The sequence below is a fragment of the Thamnophis elegans genome, chromosome 6 (genome assembly GCF_009769535.1).
Source record: "Thamnophis elegans isolate rThaEle1 chromosome 6, rThaEle1.pri, whole genome shotgun sequence".
Classification (NCBI taxonomy): Eukaryota; Metazoa; Chordata; class Lepidosauria; order Squamata; family Colubridae; genus Thamnophis; species Thamnophis elegans.
The window spans coordinates 19,446,994-19,472,133 of NC_045546.1; the positions used below are offsets into that span (position 1 = coordinate 19,446,994).

Sequence of the window (25,140 nt, forward strand, 5' to 3'; positions counted from 1 at the left end):
CATGCAGTTTTTGAAAATGTCCTTTGGGAAGATTTTTGTTTCCTCTATAAACTTTCAGAAATAAGGAAGCAAGTAACATTGGTGAATGCACAAAAAGCTCAATGTTTGCCAAGTCTCGGCATTCATCAAAAACCTTCTATAAAAAGAAGTGCAGTTTGGTCAAATCAAATATAAAGCTGATCTATTTGCTGATAGCTTCATCCAGGCAGACACTTCACCCCACACAGATGATCAATAATAGAGCCCAGCAAACAAGCAGACAGATAAGGGTTATTGTACACCAGCTGTCACAACGGATTCAATCAGAGCACAAGTATATCAAGCATTGGATACTGTAGAGGAAGGTCAAGGAGAGCCTAAACCAGCAAGAAAAATATACAATGAGCACAAACAGGCCATATTTATCTAACTGTTAGTGCATCATCATTTTAGATCAGGGAAGAAATGTGTACTCGTGAGGAAACATGGATTCCTAAGCCTTTGATATACAATAAAACAAAATGTTCTTTTTACCCTTGGACAAATCATACTCCACCAACAATTCCAAGAACTGCATTTGTTTCCATTGCTTACAATATCAATACAACGCAAGCTACAAGATAGTATCCTAACGCACAGATTAATGAATAGCCAGGTTGTGTCCAGCACAAGTCAGTACATAAAAGAGGATTTCATGATTGATTCTGGAGGCGTTTGCCCAACACTTTCATCCGGCTAGTGAAATCATTTCGATAGCCACATTGTTTTGTCAAAATTTGGGATACAATTCAGGGGCCGCTCTGATAAGAAACAAGTCCCTTCCATGGCTTATGACTACTAAAATGGAACTAAGAGATATCACCTCCAGCGACCATGCCTGGGGCATTTGCATATTGGCAGCTAGTGAATAACTAAGCCTAAGGCAACTAATTCATTATTTCCTATGCATTCATTTACAGTAAAGGAAATGGTGAGTCTCCTGTTTATATTAAGTGAATAACTAGGCCTAATGCAACTAATTCTCCTAGACCCGTGATGGTGAACCTATGGTGGCACGCAGAGCCCTCTCTGATGGCACGCCAGCCGTCACCACAGTTCAGCTCTGCCGCGCATGTGCACTCATCTCCCACCGGCCAGCTGGTCTTCAGGTCTCTGCCGGACATGTGAGGGAGTGGGGGGCATGCGAGGGGCGTGTGCGCATGTGGGGTGGGGCATGTGTGTGGGGTTCGGCACATGCACATGGGGGGCACACATATTGTATTTGGGGGGGTTAGGCTCATGCATGCACTTTGGGCACTTGGTTTGGAAAAGGTTAGCCATCACTGTCCTAGACACTATTAAAAGTCAAATGTTCCCTATAATAAGTTTTTCTATTCTGACAATCAGCTAACCTTATATTCAGTAACAGGTTATCTGTCTTGGAAGCAATCAGCACACCTATCAAGATGAGCCAGTTCCCAATAGGTAACAACACACAGGCAGGTAAGCAAGTAGACGAACTGCTATTGGCATACATGGATCTTACAGTATTTGTTATCCTAAAGACAATTTTGCAAAGAAGTAGCTAGTTATAGCCCCCTAAATTCCATAGGATATGATGGAAACAAAAATAGAGAACAAAGAGTTGCTACTTGTACAGGTAGCCTTCAACTTATAACCATCAATTCAGTGCCCTCGCGCTCACATTTGCGAACTGGTAGCGAAGGTAAGTTGATTTCACCCCTGCATCAATTTAATAACTGCTCTAAGTTACAATGCTCCTGAAAGTGATTTATGACTGGTCTTTGTTCTTATGACTGTTGCAGGGTCTGAAGCATTCAGGATGCTAATGTGCAATTAAACACTGGACCCTCAAAACCAATAATCAAGGCTTACTGTAGTAATTATTTAACAATGTTCACTGCAGGATCTCTCCTACAGACAAAATAATGCACTTATATTCATATATTTCAGGAAAGGGTAAGAGAATGATACAGTCAAACATATGCATAGGTAATAGATGATGTAAGCATGAACATTCATAATCAGCAAGCCTCGAGTTACAGGTAAACAACAGTTCATTTAGTGACCGAAGTTACAACAGCGCTGAAATAACATGATTATTTTTCACACAACTGTTGTAGAATTCTCATGATCATTTGATCAAAATTCAGATGCTTGGCAATTGACTCATATTTACGACATCTGCAGCGTCCTAAGGTCATGTGATTGTCAATTGTGATCTTCTCAGTTGGCATCCCATAAGAAAAGTCAATGGGGGAAGCCAGATTTGCTTAACGATCATGGGATTCACTTAACAACTACACTGATTCGCTTAAAAGCCATAGCAAAACAAGTCATAAAGTCAGATGCGACTCACTTACAAACTCTCTTGCTTAGCACTGAAAATTTCAGGTTCCAATTGTGGTTGTAAGTACCTGTGTGTCTTGCTTGTATTCAGAGATCCTCACTAACCAAACACATGTCAAAGAAATCATTATTTTAAAGGCCCATGGAAACCTGATGCCTACTATGGAGCATAGTAGGCATCCCAAATGCACACCCCAAATGCAAAATCTACTTTCTAAAGGTTCCATGCAAACAACTTAACTAAACTCTGAAAGATAATATATGCATTTATTTCTTTTATTTATAACACTTACACCTTTTCTAACTGAGAGGTTACTTAGTAAACCTATTTGTATTTTTGGCATCCCTACGAGGGAACAGCAGGCGTATTATACTGCTAGAAACTTGAGTAGTCTCGAAGGAATCAAATCATTTCTAGAAGCTTTTGAGAAAGAAAAGTTACCAATTGAAACTTCTGTTTTTTAAAAAATGGAACACATTTTCTTTTTGACAGTGGAAAAACGGTGATGAGAAGAAAAAAAATGAGGATAAGCAAAAGAGGAAATAAATGACTAATACCATAATTGTACCTACATTTATTTGAAAAAATAAAAATGTCAAAACATGTGCAATGAATTAGAAGAACGGGTTCTGCTTCATTTTAATATTTCTACACTTTTCCTGAATTGCAACTTGATTTTCATATTTGGAGAAACAATGCCAGCGAAGAGGCAAGTTGACCAGTTCTCTTTGAAAACTTCATCCCGTGTGTGCATTTAATGTAATCAGTGGTGAATTATCACAGATTATTCCTCTTATCAATTCAGGCAAATTAACCAACCACCTCAGACAAAGTGGTAGATGGCAATCACATCATGTGTTGGCTTTCACTCAAGCAATCAGAAGCAAGTACCAGAAACTAGAAAAATACTAGGAGATAGAGAAAGAAAAGATCTCTGCTATCTCAGCCCTGTCACCATGGCCTTCTAAATTCAAAACAACATCTAATTCACAACTTTAAGCCACAGTTTCCACAACAGCAAAGTAAAATATTTTTAAAAAGTGCTTGCATTCTCGTACTTATGTTTCTACACATTCCACCCTGTTTCTCATTGGCTTGGCACCAGATTTTTCTGGTCCTACTAGATCTTTGAATTACTCATCCCCAAGCACTAGCAACTGATTCTACTTAAACTGACCTTGTTAAATTACCCATCAGATATTAAGGATAGAATCCGTACATGTCATGCACATTTGCAAATACATGAACTGGGTGGTTGCAACATACTTATGACTGAAACTTATTTAACGAGTTTTTCCCCCCAGATGAATTATTAGGAATCTTAACAGCTGTGAGCTGTGCAAATTATGGCACATATGTTATAGGACAGAAGGGGGAGATGCTTTCATCAAAAATCCATCTACTTTTTCCCATGGTACAACCATGAAGATATTATGTTAGAGCAAGACTTTGACTGAAATCATTAAAAGCTAGCATTTCCACACTGATACTATTCCACAAATAACCATATTTTGTTACATCATGATTATTTACTTTTTCATTTTCTCAATTTGGTTTTCCTCGCTCAATTTAAAAATATATAGGGGATTCATAAACAATCTAAAGGCCATTACCTTAACACAGAAGCTAAGTCTAAATTCAAAGACTGAATGAAAAAAAAACATTTATTAATTTTAGTATTGCTTCAGTTCTCTTATTAAGACATCTGTATTAAATATTTTTATTCTGTATAGGTGCTTTCAGCAGCCCTTATACCAAGATTGCAAAGTCAAGTTCATTTTGAAAAAAAAGATCCCATTCTATCAAGCACATGGCTGCCTTCCCTTTTTTTTATTTCATTTCCATAATTTTCAGATTCACAGAACAATTTCTCTAAAAACAAACCTTCTGAACATGATTAATTCAAGATTTGTTTGATGAAATGTGACTTATACATGTAACTAACTGGATCTTAGCAACCAAACTGAGTTCTCATTATTAGTAGACTTCAAAGCACTGATTAGTCAATGCCATCTGTCTACTTAATTTGCACTTAGAGTCCTTATATTGTTCTGAACAATTCAAAGAGGCTTGCCCACACTCACATAAGGAGAGCAGAACGTATCAAAAGTATTTACTACTTTTATTTGTATAGCACTCAATGCTGCAAGACTATACAATCAAATTTCACTAAAGATATCATATACATCACCTACTGTTATATTGTATGCATGCACTGTTCAGCACTGAAGTTCTTGGAGCAATGCTTGGGCATTACTAATTTGCAACGATAACATGGATTTTAAAATGTATTTTAACCACACAAGCTTAGAGTTAAGGATTTTTTTTTTGCACGAAGAGGGAATAAACAAAGAATGGCATCATAGAACCAATTCGTGCCATTGCTCTGGGTGCATACCCTTCAAAAGGGCACCTTTTCTTCTTTCTTTGCCATGCATAGCTTGCTTGAATGGTAGAAAGTCTATTTCTGTTGAAACTTTGATTGGCCTACTTTTTCTTCTCTTTCTGTATGGAATAGTTACCAATGTTGTAAAGTTGCCTTTGTATGACTCTATGAGCAGCATATTTGTATTAAAATACAATTAGAGTTGCAATGTATGGCTGTAAAAGCTGGACCATAAGAAAGGCTGAGTGCCAAAGAATTGAACTATGGTGCTGGAGAAGACTCCTGCGAGTCCCTTGGACTGCAAGATGATCAAACCAGTCCTAGAGGAGATCAATCCCGACTGCTCTTTAGAAGGCCAGATCCTGAAGATGAAACTTTCTTTGACCACTAATGAGAAGGACTCACTGGAGAAGAGCCTAATGCTGGGAAAGACGGAGGGCAAAAGAAGGAGGGGACAGCAGAGAATGAGGTGGCTGGATGGAGTCACTGAAGTAGTAGGCATGAGCTTAAATGAACTCCAGAGGATGGTAGAGTACAGGAAGGCCTGGAATAATGTTTCCATGGGGTCGTGATGGGTTGGACACGACTTCATAATTAAAAACAACTACAACAACAAATTAGAACATGAAAAACAGAAAACAAAATGGCGATCATTCAAATTGAGTAAAACCACATACTCTCTTACATAAAACGTTTCCCCAAGGGTCCATCCATCTACCCAGCCACTTGGAGAGAAAACCAATTTTAAGAGGTTCTCTGACAAGGTCAATGTAGAAGCCGTACAGATGGTGGACAGGCACTGTTATAAAGAAAGCCCACTTCTTGGATCCCATCATTTTAAATGCAGAAATAGATGGTCCTCACAAGACTCTACCTCTGAATCAAAAGCAGCTGGGAATCAGAAAGGAAGAGTAATCTGACTTTGAAAAATTGGCAGATCAGAAGAAGCCGTCCTTGAAATGAGATTTAAAAAGAAAGGAGAAGCTCACAGATTTGGGGTAGGAGAGAGAAACATATGAGAAAGGCTGAAATACTTCAAAGTACAAGGAAGAACAAAGGAAAGCTGAAGCAATAAAAGTGAGGAAGTATTAATTTATCAGATTTATATAGTCAAACATGCCTTTTATTCAGGAGTTCAAGGCAGTGTATACAGTTATCCTTCTTCCCATTTCTCCCACAACAGCCACTCTGTGATGTAGGTTGGGCTGGGAGAGCATGATTAGCCCAAAATCACCTGAGCTTTTATGCTTAGAAAAAGGGTTAAACTTGATTCTAGATCTCTCCAGTTCAAGAATCATACAATTGTTGAGTTGGCTTCCTTTGCCAAATCTTACTTGCTTTCCTATCACTTGCTCAGTTCCCCTCCTAATAATTACACCATTCGTGGTTTCATGGAAGCGTGACATAATACAATGCAATTTTGATTCCTTATCATCCAAATACTCTTACCTTTAATTATCTTAATCATACCGAATATCTATACCAATGCAGCAAAATCCACAGCCAGCCCAGCATGAGTTTGAACCGGTAGTGGTTTGGCGGCCTGGGTCACTGGAACCGGCAGTGATCCAGGCCTGCCACGCCCCTGAACTGGACCTCCAGGCGGCGCCATAGGTGCCGCCATCTTGTTTTTTTGCTTTTGTGCAAGCGCAGAACAACTTTCATTGCACTATGCATGTGTGCGCAAAGCGCACCCACGAACAAACCGACAGTAGTGCCTGCTGGAACCCACCCCTGATCACTACTCTAACATAGTAGGTGAGGTAATCTTTAGGGAAAGGTGGTCTCGCAGATAACCCAGCTCTGTGCCATGTAGGCTTTTAAGGGTAATGAGCATCTTGAATTGCACATGGAAGGAAATTGATAGCTAGTTTAGTTCACACAACATCAACGTAACATGGATAAAACAAGGGGTCCTTTTCACTCTGCATTTTAGACCAGCTGTAGCTTCCATGTGGCAGTAATCCAAAAGGGAAGTGACCAAGGCATTCTCCACCCTATTCCCTGCATAATGAATCTCTCTCTTATACACCTACACAAACAGATACACACACAGGGAAAAGTGTAAGTTCCCTTAAAGAATTGGTTATTTCCTCTGCAGATCTTGATCACAAATTCTCAGTTACTTTTAAAATAAAAGAGGCAACTTAATCATCCCTCAAATCTTACAAATATACATATATGAGAGATACTTTCTATTAACACCTGTCCGCAGTAATCAGACAAAAGTCAATATTTTAAAGCTAACATTTTGACATCGTTAGTTTGCTAGTGTTGCAACAGAACAACCTTCCTCAATCATAATTCCCACAATTCCACTGGCTGAAGATTTTGATTCCTATCATTTTAGTGGTTTATTGACTCTTATTGACTCTTGCACAGGTAGATTTTCTCCAAAGCCATATTACCCCAATGTGGCCCTTCAGCTATTACAAAGTTGGTCACATCGCCATTGTAATCGAGTCCATCTACCTTGCTATTGGTCACTCTCTTCTTCTCTTCCCTTCCATCTTTCCCAGCATTATAGATTTCTCCAGAGAGCTAGATCTTCAAATAATGTGTCCAAAATATGGACAATGGTGCTTGTGCCTTAGTGAGAACTTTAGGATAATTTGTTCCATGATCCATTAATTTGGTTTTGGCTGTCCATGGTATTCTCCAGGGTCTCCTGAGAAGATTTCTGAGTCTTCTCCTCTAAATCTCCAAATCAAAGTTCAAAAGTGTTAATATTCTATCTTGCTTCTTCAAAGTCTATTTTTGTTTCCATAGAGCACCACAGGAAATACCACTGTTTGCATGATTCTGAACATTGTAGGTATAGATACTTGATGGGTTTAAGCTTTCATGGCTATTCTATCAGGTAGTCGTCTGTGGCATATTGCTTGACTGTTGTTTCCCTCAATACATATAGCAATAGCACTTAGACTTATATACAGCTTCACAATGCCTTACAGCCCTCTCTAAGCAGTTTACAGAGTCAGTATATTCCCCCCAACAATCTGGGTCTTCATTTTACCAACTTCAGAAGAATGGAAAGCTGAATCAACCTTAAGTCTGGTGAGATTCAAACTACCAAATTGCAGGCATCGGCAGTCAGCAAGAAGTAGCCTGCAGTACTGCATTCTAACCACTGCGCCACCACGGCTCATGACCCTAAAAGACAGAAACTATCCACTAGTTTCTGTCCACAATCCACAACATATTGATGTTCATTGTCAATTCTAAGGCTGGTTGCTATACCTGTTGTCATTAGTTTGGTATTCCTTCGGGATTGGGCAGCATATAAATGTGGTTAATTAAATTAAATAGTCCAATTTCTTTTTCACTTTGTACCTTCACTTTTATTACTAGAGCTTCAGATCCTTTGCATTTTCAACTATCAGTGTAATGTTATCACCAAACTGCAGGATACTGATGTTTCTTCTAATTCACCAATGGGTTTGGGTTCAGAAAAAAAGTGCAGAGTTTGGGCCACAAGACCACCTGTGATTTCCTCTGGAACCTTTCCAAAAATTGCCATTAGTTTCTAACTTGTGATGTGATGGGAAAGGAGAATCATCCAGTACTTGGGAAATAAATATGCCAACAGCTGGAGAATAAGCTGGAGAAAAATTGGTGCCAAGAGATTATATGTCTAAAATAATACACCATATCTTGTAAAATAGGCATTATACACACTTCAAACTGCAAAATGAACGACCCTGGCTTTCAACAACAATTTTCATTTACAGCAGAAGCCAAAATGAGCCTCTTTCCTATTATTTCATAAATTAACTACTATTTTCTAAGAAGGCAGTGTCTTGATAATAACAAGGTTTAAAATAAATATATCCACACATAAATACACCCACACACCCACACACAAACACCAACTCCATAGAAACTTCAATAGTATGCATTCTATTCAATAGGCAACAGGATTTAAATACTTCAATTGTCACTAAGGATAAGATATAAAATGGGTACAAGTTCTCTTAAAACAGTTGAAGAGAAAGATATCAATCAGTTGAAGGACACAGATATAAATTACTATTTTGCCAATGACTGTATACCACTTAATCAGTAAAGGTAATCATCAGAGGAAGAAATGTAATAGTCAAGGTGTAAGTTTAGGAGCAGAGACAGATAGGCTGATGGAAACGCTAATCAGCTATGGAAGCTTGCTGGATGATTTGAAGGCAGCCACTCTTTCTCAGCCTAATATACTTCCCAAGCTTCTTCTTATATGGAAAAATAGAACAAGCAAGATGTGTGTACACTGCAACTGACTCCTAAATAAAAGGTGGAATATAAATCTAGTCAACAAGTACAGTAAAAGCTCTTCATTTTTGTGAGAAAGATTTTCTCTGATACCTCTTTACAACAATATTCTTCCTTAATGCAAAATTAATTACTCCAACTGGTCAGAAAATCAGTTATAAAAATTTCATGGTGCAAAACCAGCACACAGATGTTTCTGTTGTACAGAAATGCCAAATGGAAACCAATCGTCAACAAAACAAAGAAAGTAGAAAGGCTGTGAAATGGACAAAGACCAGTGAGATGTCTAAGCACTTTCACGGCAATTCCCACCATGTCATCAGCTTCAAAATCAAGAAGACTATAGATTATTTGGCAACTTGCAAGTAGCTTAGATGCAGAGAGAGAAACAAGCAAAAATATTATTAAAAATCCCTGGTGACTAAACCTGGCGAAAAGTTTACAATCCAAATTCAGAAAGGAGGAAAACACAGTAACTTGTTTTCAATAGTTTGCAAATTCCATTAAATGGGGAGATAGCAATAGCAATAGCAGTTAGACTTATATACCGCTTCATAGGGCTTTCAGCCCTCTCTAAGCGGTTTACAGAGTCAGCATATTGCCCCCAACAATCCGGGTGCTCATTTTACCCACCTCGGAAGGATGGAAGGCTGAGTCAACCTTGAGCCGGTGAGATTTGAACAGCTGAACTGCAGTCAGCTGAAGTAGCCTGCAGTGCTGCGCCACCTTGGCTCTAACCTATATGATAGATAACCTATAGATGATTGGTAGGATTCCTCCAGGAGCTCCAACAACAACAAGGTGGGTTAAACTTTTCAACCTTTTTTTGGGGGGGTGGACTGTTTGACAAAAGTTGAAAATACTCTCAGCACCCGTTAATCTCCCGTTCCCCAAGTTGGGCTGATTTGCCCTGTTAGGGATATTAGGGTACCAAAAAGAGCCCAAAAACTGTTAACTTGTTTATATATTTTTTACATCAACAGCTATAGCCACCTGTGAATTCCAACAGGGCATATGGGAGAAATACAGCTTCAGGCAAAAAAAGAAGATTGCTCACCTCTACATTCAGTAATGCAAAAATCACCATCTTGAATCTTAAATGGCAGAACCAGTTTTACAACTTATAGCATATTTTGTCTAAAACGATGTTCACATTTTGGGAGTGCAGTTAAATCGGAGCTACACATAACTTGAACATTTCCACCAAAAGCAGTGTATCAATAACCTCACTTCAACAGCAGCTTAATCAAATGCAAACTATATGTGATTATTTGGCAATGTGGGGAGAGCATGTTAAAGGATGGGGTTGTTTACAGTGGCCTGGAGAGCCTTTTTAGGATCTGGCAAGTTTCACTGGTTTAATGAGACTGGATATCCAGACAGGCAGGAGTAGACCAGATTATCCCCTTCTTTGCCAGTTTGGTGTTTAAAAGTATTGTTTTCAACACTGTACAGGCTTAAGCACCTCCAAGTAATTATGCAACTGTCTGAACTTTTCAAGCTAATAGATTCCACATGTCAAACTAAGTTCCACAAATGAAATATAAATTTCCTGGGTATCTATTTAAGATAAAGCTGTGGCCTGGTCTTCGGAGGGCAAACAAAACCTCAAATTGAAATGCTAAAACACTGGATAGCTACCAAAAGATTAAATCAAGAAACCAGAGCTCACTAAATAGCATGATCTTGATTTGCATGTAGAACTTTAAATTACATTTTGATTGTCCCACTGCACAGAAATTAACCTCCGCAGATTAACCTCTTTCTCTTTATTCTTCCGAATTTGACCGCTGTGACAAAAGTACAGTACATGCACAATGACCCAAATTCCACCTAAACCAGCACAGTAGATAGATAAATACAGTTGGCATTGTCTTCCATAATGAGCTTGTCGATCAGAAAGATTGACAGTTTGGTGGTTCGAATCCCTAGCGCCATGTAACGGAGTGAGCTCCGGTTACTTGTCCCAGCTTCTGCCAACCTAGCAGTTTGAAAGCATGTAAAAATGCAAGTAGAAAAATAGGAACCACCTTTGGTAGGAAGGTAACAGCGTTCTGTGAGCCTTTGGCATTTAGTCAAGCCGGCCACATGACCACGGAGACGTCTTTGGAGAATGCTGGCTCTTCGGCTTTGAAACTGAGATGAGCACTGCCCCCCAGAGACAGGAATGACTAGCACATGTATGCAAGGGGGCCTTTACCTTTACTTTACCTTTAAACATCATATTGTTTACTCAAAGGGCAACTCTTGCACTTTGCTAAGCCTCATGGTCAAAATCTATTTTGATTGGAGACTATGGGATAGCCGTAGCTGTATTTCTCTACTGCTCTAAATCAGTTAATGTCTTCTTATTCATCTGTTAAAAGCCTGATGATGAAAGCCAGGCTTTCAACAGAAGGTATAAAGCTATTCATGGCAACTAACTATACAATAGTTATCATAGTAGGCAATATGCTTCTGAAAACAAGTTTGGGCCTGACTGGGATTATTAAAATATCCTTCCCATGGGCGATAGACCACTGTGAAACAGAAAACTTGACCATATCAGCAGTTGATCGGATAGATATTTTATTTAAAATGGATAAATCAGTACAGACTCATTTACTTCTGTCACCTTTCATTCAATGCAGATTATTTATATAATTCATTCCTGTTAGAAGACAGGAACATTTATGGCCTTCCAAATGTCGCAAAGGAACAATCCCAAAAGCCCTCAAAGTGACAAAACCAAAGTTGAGGCATACTGAGAACTACATACATACATACATACATACATACATACATACATACTAATATATTTATATAATCATGAGAAAGCTAAACCTTGTTCTACACCCATATGAGGAAAAACTATTGTAGCAAACCCAGCTGATGAATGCCATTAGACAGAAAGAAGCACATTGCTTTTCTTTTAGTATCTCCACAGGTTAAATTACTAGATAAATCACTCTCAAAGCATTAAGAGGGAATTGTGCATCGTTGAATTCACTAGAATATTAGGATGACATTATTTCATACTTTGGAAATGATCCAGTGGTGGGTTCCGGATCCCAGTGCAACCGTTACGGTGCAACGGGGCCGGGTGTCCACCACATGAACGTGCGCAGCGCCCGTGCACACATGCGCACCGTGTGCATGCATACTTACTGCCCATGACACTTCAGCTGCTCAGCAGAGCGTCACACAGGCACTGTACGCTCTGTGCGCAGAAGCCCCGAAACCCTCAAATATCAGTAAGGAGCGTGGGTGGGCAGGTGGGTCCTCCAAAGCATCATACTGGAACGGTACCTGGTGCTCCCAGCAGGCACTGGTGCGCCCGTACCAGGGCATACCGGTTGTAACCCACCATTGAAATGATCTGAAACTACATCAAACTGTTGTAGTGAATCTGGTAAAAATTAAACAAGGTTTTACAGTACGGGTCTTTGTAAGACGGTTTATTCATTCAAACAAATAATCAAGACCCAAGATAATCTCTTCACAATACTTTATGGACCTACCAAAGCTACCAAAGATAAGCACATGTATTTATCTTATTTATCTCTGTTAGGTAGTTTGCACATCCAGTGAAATGGAATACCTGGCTTTATCAACGTTAATCACATCAAATTTTATGCATCATTGTTTTGTTGTAGCCAAGAGTAAAGGTCACAACAGATTTTAATCACACACATTCAAATTTTTGCTCCCCAAAGTATGTTTAGTTTCTTAGTATTTTGAGGTACGCAAATTATTTCAGTTATTTTTCAGATCTTCCAGAGTAATCGTTTGTAGGCTGAGAGGGGGAAAAAGACTACAAGATTTTACATTCTTTTCATATGATGAGTACAGTTTGTTCACTAATTTCAACCGCTGAGAAAATACTGTAAAAAGAAAGAGAGAAATTCTGTTCTCCTCACAATAAAAATTATTATGGGGATTTTTGGCTTTGGACTTATTTTCTTTCCTGGAAAATAAGTCTCATATACGGTAATTAGAATCGCCCAAGTAGAAATTCACCAGTTCATTGTAATGAATAAGGAAGATAATATTTGGAGTGAGAAGTGCTTCAGAGTACAATATGATGAATCATATTAATTCAATTAAGATCTCTAAATATATACCACATCCTGTTTACAAAATGATAAAGTCAGTTATTAATTAGATATATATTAGGACATAACTCTTTAAATAATATAAATCCCAGCTGTAATTTGTGTTTCTTGAGATTCATGCTTCAGTTCTCCTTTCAAACTAATCTATGAAGTCTGCAAACATTTTAAAAGACTCTTCTGGAATCACACTGCTTATTTGAGGCAGTAGAATTTTTAAATGTCTAACTTCGCCTCTTTCAGATATTCTAGCCTATTCTATGATGAAAAAATAATTTGCAAGTAGGCTACAGAAGATCTTTTCTTTCCTATTTTTATTAAGAGGTGTAGTAGTAATTAAAATTACATGTATACATGCGAGTGTGTGTTATGAAAAAGGAAATAAAATATTTTAAACCAGGAAAATTAAATTATTTTTGCTTAAAATGCATGCAATTCTGCAGTCCAGTTCATCAATATATAGAAAAGTCAAGCTTCAGGTATGGTTTATTATATAAATTACATTAAATTGCCAAATGGTTGCCATTTTCTCCTAAACACTTGTCAGTTATCGGATTAATGGCTTTTGAGAAAAATCCTCAGTAAGTCCATGTTGTTGTTGTTTTTAAATTAATTACCATCTTGAACTATTATTATAAACAAATGGAAAACTCTTAAGGTTTTGAAAAAGAAAAGAAAAAAAAAACAATTGCACCCAAATGATTTAAAGGCATGAGGCAAAGTCTTCTTTGAATCAAGCTTGATTCGGGATGACTTCATAATCATGTTTTTAGTGTTTTCGTGAAAAAAATACAAAAGCAGTTTGCAACTGCTGCCTCTTGAATATTTTCAGCATTCCTTATCTAGCCTACAGTCCTGAAATTTCTCAGAATTCTCCCATCCAATTACAGGTAGTCCTTGACTTACAACAGTTCATTTAAGTGACCATTCAAAACTACATCATCACTGAAAAAGGTGACTGGTGACCATATTTCACACTTACGACTATTGCATGGTCAAATACCCCATGGTCAAATTATCAAAATTCAGACAGTTGACAAGTGACTCATGTTTATGACAGTTGCAGTGTGCCAAGTTCATGTGATCATGTGACAAGCAAAGTCAACGGGAAAACCGGATCCACTTAACAACAGGACAACTCGGGCATCATTGGAGGACATCTGCAGGCCTGCAACCTGGGCCTCACCATCGCCATCCATCAAGCATTACCGGCTAGACTCATTTGCTTCGGCGAAGGCGGTGTTTGGACGATGGGTACTGCAAAAGGTTCTCTCTATGGAAGGGACCCTGGACCAATCTATTGCCCACCTTTGATCATCTATGCTTGGGTCTATCCCATGCATGGACTCTCCAAGCAGTGCACAGAGAAAGATGGTTGGTCTTACCTGAACGGTAGTTCACTGTGCACTGCGGAAGACCCCATTCCCTCCCTGAGAAGCTGGTCCAGGATTCTAAGGAGTATAAGATGACTTTCTTGCTCTACGCCTTCGTTAACAACTGTAATCCAGTCAGCCCAAGGAGATGTGTCCAAACTCTTCAAACTCAGTCTCAGGGCTAATAGGCAGAAGTTATATCTTTTGTCTATGAATCCCCAGAGAAGAGGTAGAGGTCAACTCAGTTATTCCAGAAAGCATGGTTGTCCCTAATCCCCAACCAGTTAGCTTCCAAAGTAATATCCAGAGAAGGACTTCTGAAGACAGCTTGAGTAAATGAGCAGAACAAGGAAAAGGCATAATTCCCTATAGCCATGTTGACTAACGTGCCAGAGGTGACACGCAGAGCCCTCTCTGTAGGCATACTCACCATTGCCAGCTGCTCTTCTGGTTTCTGGCACACTGGTCTTTGCAAGTGCCGGAGCACCAGAAAATGTGCCCCCGAACACCCTGGAAAACACCCCAAAACAGGCATGTGTGCGCCGGCCAGCTGGTCTTCAGGTTTCTGGTGCTTGGGCGCATGCAAAGACCAGCTGGCCAGCGTGCATGGGCATGCTGGAAACCTAAAGACCAGCTGGCTGGTATGAGTTGAGTTGAGTTTATTTGATTTCTATGCCGCCCAATCCCGAAGGACTCCAGACGGTTTACAGAATAAAAAGAAATTAAAAAGAAATAAGACTTTAAAACAATAGGCCACACAAAGTTAAAAAGAAAGACAACAAACACCCAATCAGAAGGCCTGCCGGAAAAGCCAGGTTTTAATGGCTTTGTGAAAGGCCATGAGAGTGGGGAGGGCTCGGATCTCCGGGGGCAGCTCATTCCATATGGCCGGAGTAGCAACAGAGAAGGCCCTACTCCTCGGCGTCACCAGTCGGCATTGTCCTGTTGAAGGCACCCGGAGAAGGTCCATCCTGTGAGATCTTATTGGTCTAAGGGAGGTATGTGGCAGGAGACGGTCTCGTAGGTACCCAGGTCCTAGGCCATGTAGGGCTTTAAAGCACACTGGCCAGCTGGTCTTCGGGTTTCTGGTGCTCCGGTGTGCGCATGCGCTCACATACACGGACGTTCCGGTTTGGGCACTCGGTGCCGAAAAAGTTTGCCATCACTGCCCTATAGCTTTATCCAGGAGCTTTTAAACTAATCTTTTCAAAATCAGTATTCTGATTCTGGCTTCTTGAAGGTGCATCAGTTTTGAGACAACGTTTGAGGCTAATTTCAATTCATAGCAATGTTACGGGGGGGGGGGAATCACAGGATGACAGCACCAAATAACTCTTGCATGCCCTGACCCTTAGACCAACTGGGATCAAAAGCAACATGGCCATGTGTATTGCACATAGCTGACTTCCTAGATCAGTGACACATTCCAAGCTTTGGCTGAGAGAGCCAAAAAGGAAATTTTAAGAATTTGTGCCAAGTGACATTAATAGAAGAAAAATGGAATGGGAGAGGCTATGAGTGGATAAACACAGTAGGGAAAAAAATGCAAAGCAAAGGCTACCTCTATCTCACAGTTCACTACCTTAAAACAAGGAAACGCTGCTTATTTGTCATGTGAATGACCAAGGAATGCACTTTTTCTCAAAGTTTTTTCACTTCCCCTTGGCTGAAAAATGTGAATATCTCTCTCCACTTTGAGCTGAACGACAAGCGTCTAACAGGGAAGGGTAGACCTTTTTGCCTGATCACTCAATGACAAAAGGACTTTCCATTATCTCCATATAGAGAGCTGAAATAAGGTGTTTTCTCAGGTGTGCAGTTCATATCCTTGTTTATTCTGGGACCGCTCCATAATAGCAACAGTGTTTGCCCTCATAACCATGAGGTTAGATGGTTTTAATTCTCCCTCGGTAGAAAGCTCTGCAGGGTCTATCCATGACTTGCAGCTGAAGATACAACGGCACAATTACTCAGTATGATAATGTTACACATTCAACTGCTTGCAAAACAGTTGTAGGGCACCGATACATTTTTCAAAGCTTTACATTCTGAAGGGCAATATAGCTATGCTGGTCTTGCAGATTTTTAGAAATGAAGTTCTCAATCTCATCTCTTTGGGTACAGTTGTTATCAAGATCAACTTCCCCACATCCTATATTTTCAGTTTTATTTAAGAAGAGTAGACTAAGTTAAAATATGAGCTGGTGGAACAAGCATTCACTTAGTGCTGATTTAAAAAAAAAATAGCCAAGGGAATGAATTTCATGATTATATGTAAGGAATCTTCGAAAATAAGTCCTTGACTTAGGACCATTTGTTTAACAACTATTCAAAGCCATGATGGCGCTGAATAAAATGACTTACATTGCAGTGTCCCCATGTGACATGAGCAAAACTTGAGTGATTGGCAACTGGCATATATTTATAACAGTTGCAGCATCCCGGGGTCATGTGACCACCATTTGCAATTTTCTCAGGGGGCTTCTGCAGAGGTAGTATTCTACCGGTTCGGACCGATCGCCCAAGCTGTTAGTGGAAATCGCGGGTGGCTCTGCCCACCTGCGCCCGGCTCTATGGCACCCCATTTAAGCCCTTTTTTGTCAAAAACGCATGTGCGGATGGATATGCGCCTGTGCGAAGGTGGTGCATGCGCTCACATTTGCAAGCTGGTTGGGAAGGTAAGTGTATATCACCCCTGGGCTTCTGACAACTAAAGTCAATGTAGGTTAATGATCAATGATTCACTTAATGACCATGGTGATTTGTTTAACAATTGTATCAAAAAACTCATAAAGTTGGGCATGACTTACTTAATAGCTTCATCAGAGACAGAAGTTCTTGTCTCAATTGTGGTCATGTCGAGGAATACTATAATTGTAAAAATACTTGAGAATGTAATTGAGAAATTGCAAATTTTCTCTTCAATAAAGTTTGACTTCATGGCATGTCTAAGTTATCTTCTTGGCAATAATAGAACAGTGCTTAGTCCCTGTCAACTTTCGGATTCCTGGAGATCTCCTACCCACATACATTCACTAACCATGAACACCGCTTCACTTTTCATACTTGTTTCAATCATTGATGGGAAACAATTACGATATTCCTTTAGAGATTTTTTAAAAAACTCTGGCTTCAGTCCTTACATGACTTGTGAATTCACACTGTGCTAATCCAAATTTGTTTTTCTTGTGGTGCACTGAACAAGCCACAGGAGCATTGTTCACACATCACACCAGAAGCTGCAACAGTATTGGCTTATTTTAAATACTTATATATCAACTGCTTCTCGCTTCAAAAATTGTGTTGATTTTTGTCCTAGTCAAATTTCTAAAAAAAAGCTTCATAGAAAAAATGCTTTCATTAAACATCAATTACTTTTTTTTTGAAGGGTGGGGGCAAGATTTGACTTCTAGCAACAGTCCAGTGTTCACTGCTCACTAGGCCCCAATCTCTAGTCCTGTGTGTTTTCATTGGCCAATTTAGGCAACTGCAGAGGACAAAGTCAACCTTGGATTTGGTGCTTGGTGTTTCAGACTTCGACAGCGCATCTATCTACATCCGTGATGGCAAACCTACGCATCCCCCCTGTGCCGCGTTTTAGAGACTGGAGGGCCTCCTGCACTAACCTGGAAGCAAAAAATGGGCAAGGCGGGGTGCAAGTGCAGAAGGGGGGGAGTGCGGGGGGATCATGCGTGCATGCATGGGGGGGCAAGGTGTGCTGGGGTGAGTCACACACACATTGCATTATTGGGGCGGGCTTTTGGCATGCAATGACAAAAGGATTAGCTGTCACTGATCTAGATGATTGCACAGAAAACAAAGATGCTCCATTGATTTCAAAAAGCTAAATGGGTTCAGACTTGATAAGCGGTTAAATAGGAAGCCTCCTGGAAAATCCCAGAGCTTTAAAACAGAGTAGGAAACTTTGTAAAATATTAGAAGGTGACAATGGCTGGTCACTTCCCACACTGTTCTCAAGAAAAAGTCACCACGAGCAAGTTCATCTTGGGATTCATCTTGTTGCTTTGCTTCTCAGTTCCATCTTCCCAAATAAGACCTTAACCACAATGCGATCTGAAAAACTGTAAAACAAGTAATCAGCAAGCCACTAATTAATGCTACAACCTTAGCCCAAAGCAGCAATTAATCCGAGGAAACAAGGAGAGTTTGTTAGTTGTCTGAACTTGGCATGCCTTTTCTTTGATAATTATTTTGAAGTACTGAGAACTAACCAGGACATATAAAATGGGAGGAATTCATCAAAGCAGCAAATCTGTTGCGTTGATTAGAAAAAGGTTTTTTTAAGGTTGAAACACATCCAGGTCTTCGGGTTAAGATGAACAGCAGTTAAGTGTATGGGCAACATCTCTAGAAACCTAAAGGTGACAATGGAAGTGTGGTCAGGTTTTTTTTGTTCTCTCACGTGGAGATAAAAACCCGTGCACATTAAAAATAAAAATAAATGCAGGGGATTAGCCAATGCTCTTCTTGCTTTAGAAAACAGCCCATGGGGCATGTTTTTATGAAACACTGTCTACTGGAATTGGACGGTTAAGTTCTTTTGAGAATTTATATTTACTAAATCTTCTACTATCTCTCAGCTGCATAACTCAGATGATCCAAATTAAACCCTCGAGGACACAGAGTACAATTCTTTAAGGTACATACTGTATTTCCATATTGGAGCTAAACTGATTGCATTACCAGATAACATGTGTGATCACTGTTATCTTAGAATATTTAGCATTTGGCACAAATGCTGGAAAATAACATGTCACAATCATTTACTGTGATTTAGACAAGACGAGAATTTCCATGAAACATGGAGCTTTGGTATTGTTCATCATGGATGGAAGAAATGCATTAAAAACTACATCTTTTCCTATGTGTCTGCAAATCTAAAATTAAAATTATGAATAGGATTCTAATAGATTTTAAAGCAAAACTAATTGTCGGCAAAAGATCAGGTCCACATGTGAAATTCCAATAAAGTTGATTTATTGCTACTTATGCCTGTGATTCTCAAATAAGTTTTAGCACCTGCTAGGTGTTACGAAGGATCAATGGAATTCAAGTGTGGGGGGGGTATTGGCCTTAGTCCGCTTCTGACTACATAGAGATTCCGTGACCCGTCAAAACCGCGGTCCACTAAAGCGCGCCCTATTAAAGCGCGTACCTGACGTCATCAGCAGCGTGACAAATAAAATTAAAAATAAATTAAATTAAAATTAAAATTAAATTAAAGCAAGCCGATTCACATAAAGGTAAAGGTTAGGTTTAGGGTTAGGGTTAGGTTAAGGGTTAGGGTTAGGTTTAGGGTTACGTTAAGCGTTAGGGTTAGGTTTAGGGTTAGGTTAAGGGTTAGCGTTAGGTTTAGCGTTAGGTTTAGAGTTAGGTTAAGGGTTAGGTTTAGGGTTAGGTTAAGGGTTAGGCTTAGGGTTAGGTTTAGGGTTAGGTTTGGGGGGGTTAGATTTAGATTTACGCGTTAATTTTAAGTTTACCGCTCACAGCGTGCTGTTTTCATCGCGCTGTGATGATGTCACGTGCGCGCTTTCGTCGAGCGCGCTTTCGTCTACCGCGGTTTTGTGGTGGAACCAGAGATTCTAGGTTGATCCTTCTTTTAACTCTACCACTTGGTTTTACCATTCCTTCTCCTACATTAATAGAACACAAAATCTCTGTTGTTATATGTTGCTTATCAGTTTTATGATGGTCAATTCCATTTTAAAAAATATCTAGAACCTGCAAATTATATAAAAGTCAAAAACAGGTTATATTTCAAGGAACACTAACTTTATGTAGATGTTAGATAGAAGCAGGCAGAAAGTACATCCCTGAAGCATCATACAAATCAAGGGTACCAGCCTCCCTTCTGCCAATACCAACTGATACTGTCCTTGGAGAAAGGACCAGGCTTTCTTGAGCTGGTCCAGAAGGTGCCATGAGTGATGGTAGTGAAAGTTGCTGACCAAGAAGAAACCAAGAAGGGTCAGGACTCAGGATCACTCTCATTCCAGTCCTGCCAGAGGTCATCCACAAATGTAATAAATACCATCTTGGTACTATATTCCCTCTTGAAATTCAACCATAAAAGTACAGATAATCTCTTTCCTTCCTTCAAGCTTCTGGAGTTGGAAACTGATCACCTCCTGAGCAATCTTCCCTAAAATGGCAAGGCTGGAGTCTGGATTGAAACTGTCCAGTTCCATTGAGTCCAGCAATGGCTTCCTAAGGAAGAGGGCATACAACTTCCTCTTTTAATTTGGGTGGAACCACTATCTCCCACAGAGAACCATTCACCAGCAAATGGACACAACCACATGTCACCTCCCAGGAGACTTTGATCTAGTACCATAGGAGGGACATGGATCTAAAACCAAGTGGCTAATCTCACAGTTCCAAGAATCCTGTCCAAATTAATTAATAATGCTCACATGTTCAAACTTTTCCCAGATAACTATGGAGGCGAGGGACACAATTTGCAGATGGTCAGCCACATCTTCACCAAATGAGCTCTCTCCATCAGTAGCCAATTATCTACTAGAATCAACAGAGAACCATCAGAAAGCTGTACCTATCTTTAGCCCCTTAGATTTGAAATCACAAATTTTATCCCGTTTTAATATTCCGCTCAAAAGCAGAAAGTAATACAATATGGTTTCATGCTTTATGCAAACAAAGGTCTCTTGGCTCACACTAATATAATTGTTAGCTAATCTTGATTTCAATTAATATCTCTCCACAGAAAAGCAAAAAAAAGAGATGTATTGTTCAGGACAAATCTAAAACACTGCACGAAGAGTCACCACTGAGACACTTCCCACACAATAAAATTTCAGAGCTAAGCATGTGGATCATAACGGTATTTTCCACATTCACAAATATCTTCCTCAATAATTTTTTAGTGGTTACATGCAAAATCTGTTTTTTTTAAAGGCAGACCATAAGTGAACAGATGTTGCTTGATGTTACCATTTTCAACATATGTCTAGTGTGAACCTGGTTGCAGTATTTTCAGTGGAAGTATTATTTATGGAAGAAGCCTTGCCAACGCCGTTATCTGATAGGTGAGATTATGACAGAAAAAAGGAGAATCGAAAAATTATCTTGCACTCATATAATTATGACAACAAACAAACAGAGGAGAGAACAGGATTGTTTAGAAATCAAATTGATTTGTAAATGCCAGAGACAGGAAGTGATCAGACACCAATATTAATGTTCTATTTTTGCTTCAATTTGTGACTCGGAATGGACTAGGATAATATTAGATATAAGAACATTAATGAATCCAGTTAGTCTGAAATAACAATTAACAAATAACAACCAGGGGTCTGCACCCTTTCATACTAACACATTTTACTAAAACTTGTAAGACTTTGTAGCTCACTTCATCAGATACCCAAATACCTTTTAATAAAATCTGTTAGTCTGAAAAATTCTATGAGATTCCTCCTGATGTTTGCCTACCACAGACTAACAGGGCTCCTCTCCTCCTGCACAATTTTAGATAGAATGGGTTGATATCACTATTGTACTTTCCCTTTCCCTTGGGTCATGGTTCTCGGCCAAGAGGATTTATCTGGTTTTAATTACGTTTTCATTTTATATACAAGGAAACTGTTTTGCAATGACAAACAAGAATGAGAGCTCAAAGAAATATCAATTCTAGGAACACAGGAAGGATAGGGCCAAAAGAGGAGGTAGATAACACCTCCAAAAAGAAGCGTTATTTTCACAAACTTCTAGCCGTATTTTTGGATAACTGGAGAAAGAGATAGTCACTAAGGAATGCCTTGCCTTTGTTTCAGAAATAATTATGAAACCAGTTTTTGAGAGATTTATAACTAATGAGTTATGAGTAGCACAGGTTGATCTATACAAATGCACAATGGGAGCTTGATTGTATTGCCCTTTTTGAGTAATGTCACAGATTTCATTTCGATTTCACTTTTATACAAGTTTCTTTTCACTAAAGCTGAAAACTACTTTAGATTTACAAAATAACTGTGCAGAAATAAATCACAGCAAAGTAGAATGGCTAAAGGCTCACAGTAGTAGTCAGAAATGGTTCAACTCAATTCAACATTAGCTATTTTGAAAAGCATCAACTACACAATTATAAATCAAGTTTTAGACCAAGAGATGCTTTTTTTAAAAAAACAAAAGTTTTAAACCAAAAATGCCACGTAGAAATATTCAGTCTAATTGAACATTTAAATATCATTTTAAATTAGTTACTATATTTTAACTGCTTTAAATCAATAGCCTATGGCAAACATTACACTTTGGTGATTGTCATGCAGCAGGAAAAAAAAGATACATCAGAATTGCCTATAAAAGACCATGAAAATATAAATATGCCAGTTTTCCAAGTATTTCCTAACCACGTTCTCTCATTAATGTCAATATATACAGAGATGAATCAGCTGCTAAAATAGGATATTCATATAAAACCTCTGCAGATATAAGATGCAGCTGGGAAGGAGTTATGTAGTCATTAATCAAATACTCTAAGACATTGGAGTGACTATCTATTAACATTAGTATTTAGTACCAAAGGAAAAACTGCAATCTATTTAAACGTGAACTTAATATTTTGTTTAAAAATTCTGAATAAGTATTAAACAGCTTTTATAACAAAATATTTAAGGGATTAACCATACCACTCATTGTTCCTTTTTCTTCAGAAGAAGAAAAAGTAAGCCACAAGAGCTAAGCATTTTCAGAACATATGGAGTCCAAACATCATTTGTTTGATTATTGAGGAAGAAGAATGATTCTTGTTAACAGAGAAACAATTTTGAGAAGGAGAGTGGATCAACTGAATGGAGCCCCATTCAGGGAGATTTAAATGAGCTAGTTGTGTTTGCTTGCAATTTTGCCAATGACTTGAATAGCTGCAATTCCAATAAATTATAAGAGTAGGAGAGATTAGTTATAAATATAGCCTTAGAAATTTATTGGATAATAATTAAACGCAAAGATGTAAAAAAAAAATCAGTTAATCTTGAGGTGGCCAACGTAAAGCACTTGGAGAAAAAAACGTTGCAGAAAATGCTGTACAAACATCCCAGTAATTTTATCATCTGTTAACCATTTTGCAGTGAAAAGTAGTTTTGCAGAAGTTTGTTGCCAAACACTACATCTTGCAAACTGTCCAATGAAACTATCCTTGCAAAGAATTCTGGCATTTTCATAACAAAGATTTATTACAAAGCAGCTTTTTCATTCATATTTCTTACTATCCTGGGTGCACCCGTAGTGCATTCATTTCATGCAGTTGAAAATTAATGACAAAATCTCCTGATCTGCATTTTGGGACAATTAACTGAACCAGTGGTGCAACTCAGCCAGTTCTAACTGGTGGCGGTGGGACGTCATCATGTCCCGTTATTGACACTCTGCACATGCACAGAAGGTCCTACACATGTGTGGAGAATGCCGTGTGCACTCACATTTGCGAACCGGTAGCAAAGTAAGTTGATTTGACCCCTGAATTGAACCTATTGCTATAGTCTACGTAAGAACCAAAGAAATGCTATGTTAAAAATTACTCCTAAACAAGTAGTTTTACTATAGTTGTCCAAGTAAAGAGTTTGCTGTAAATAATTTTCCCACAAAGTTATCATGATTTTGTTATTGGTCTGGAAAATATTAAGAAAATTAGTCTTTTTTTCTGAAAGGAGAAATGTCACCTGAGAAGGCAACCTAAATTAGAAACATTGGTGAAAACAATTATTAAGAATGAAATTAATGCAAAGAGTAAACTCCAGTGCCTTTAACTTAAACCAGAAGCATCTCAACTTACAGATTTAACTAAAATTGTATTATTATTAAAATCTTCATAACATGTGATATGCATGTCTAAGCATAAATGGAAATCGGAGCTGATTTAGAATAAAAAGAATAAGGCTTTGTTTCCCACTCAACACCATCCCATTTATGGCTGCTGAAAAACAGCTGATCTAAGAAGCCAGAATTCAGATATAAAACCATAGTTAAAAACAAGCCAAGATTTGTAAATAAATCGTCTTGGTAGCAAACTCTGCTTTACTGGCAGAAATAAAGTGCTGAGTGCAGAGGTGGGATTAAACATTTCTTACTACCGGTTCTGTTGGGCATGGCTTGGTGGGCATGGCAGGCGTGGCTTGGTGGGCATGGCAGGGGAAGGATACTGTAAAATCTCCATTCCCTCTGATCTGGGGACACAGGGACTCAGGAGGCAGAGAATAAATGGGGGCAGGGCCAGTCAGGGGTGGTATTTACCAGTTCTCCCAACTACTCAAAATTTCCGCTACCGGTTCTATAGAACTGGTCAGAACCTGCTGAATACCACCTTTGACTGTGTATCTTTTTTGGGATTGAACTTCCCATCATGTCAACTCAAGAAAGAAACAATTTCATTATTGCTTTGTAAAATATAGACCCTCTTTGCAACTCTAACAAACCTGGAGCCTCGGGACACAAAGTCCTTTTTTTGGGTCTGGGTTGGGTAATCTAAGGCTAGAACAGAGATGGAAATTTGAGGGCGGTCTGTTTTTCTGCTAACTTTGCTTTCTATACCACACCTCCCAGTTGCCCAAGGCAAGAACATTCTAAACATCAACCTGCTTACAGTTTATCCTCCAGGTATTAGTTTAGCCCTGTATGATAAACATACACATCAAAACTACACTATGATGAAAATGGAGCCCGAAG

At 38.9% G+C, this 25,140-nt stretch overlaps 1 protein-coding gene across 3 annotated transcripts in view; it reads right to left on the reverse strand.

Moving 5' to 3' along the window:
* Window positions 1-25,140, reverse strand: part of ARHGAP20 (Rho GTPase activating protein 20) — a 101,708-nt gene that overhangs the window by 50,118 nt on the left and 26,450 nt on the right. The gene's annotated exons all lie outside the window — the stretch shown is intronic.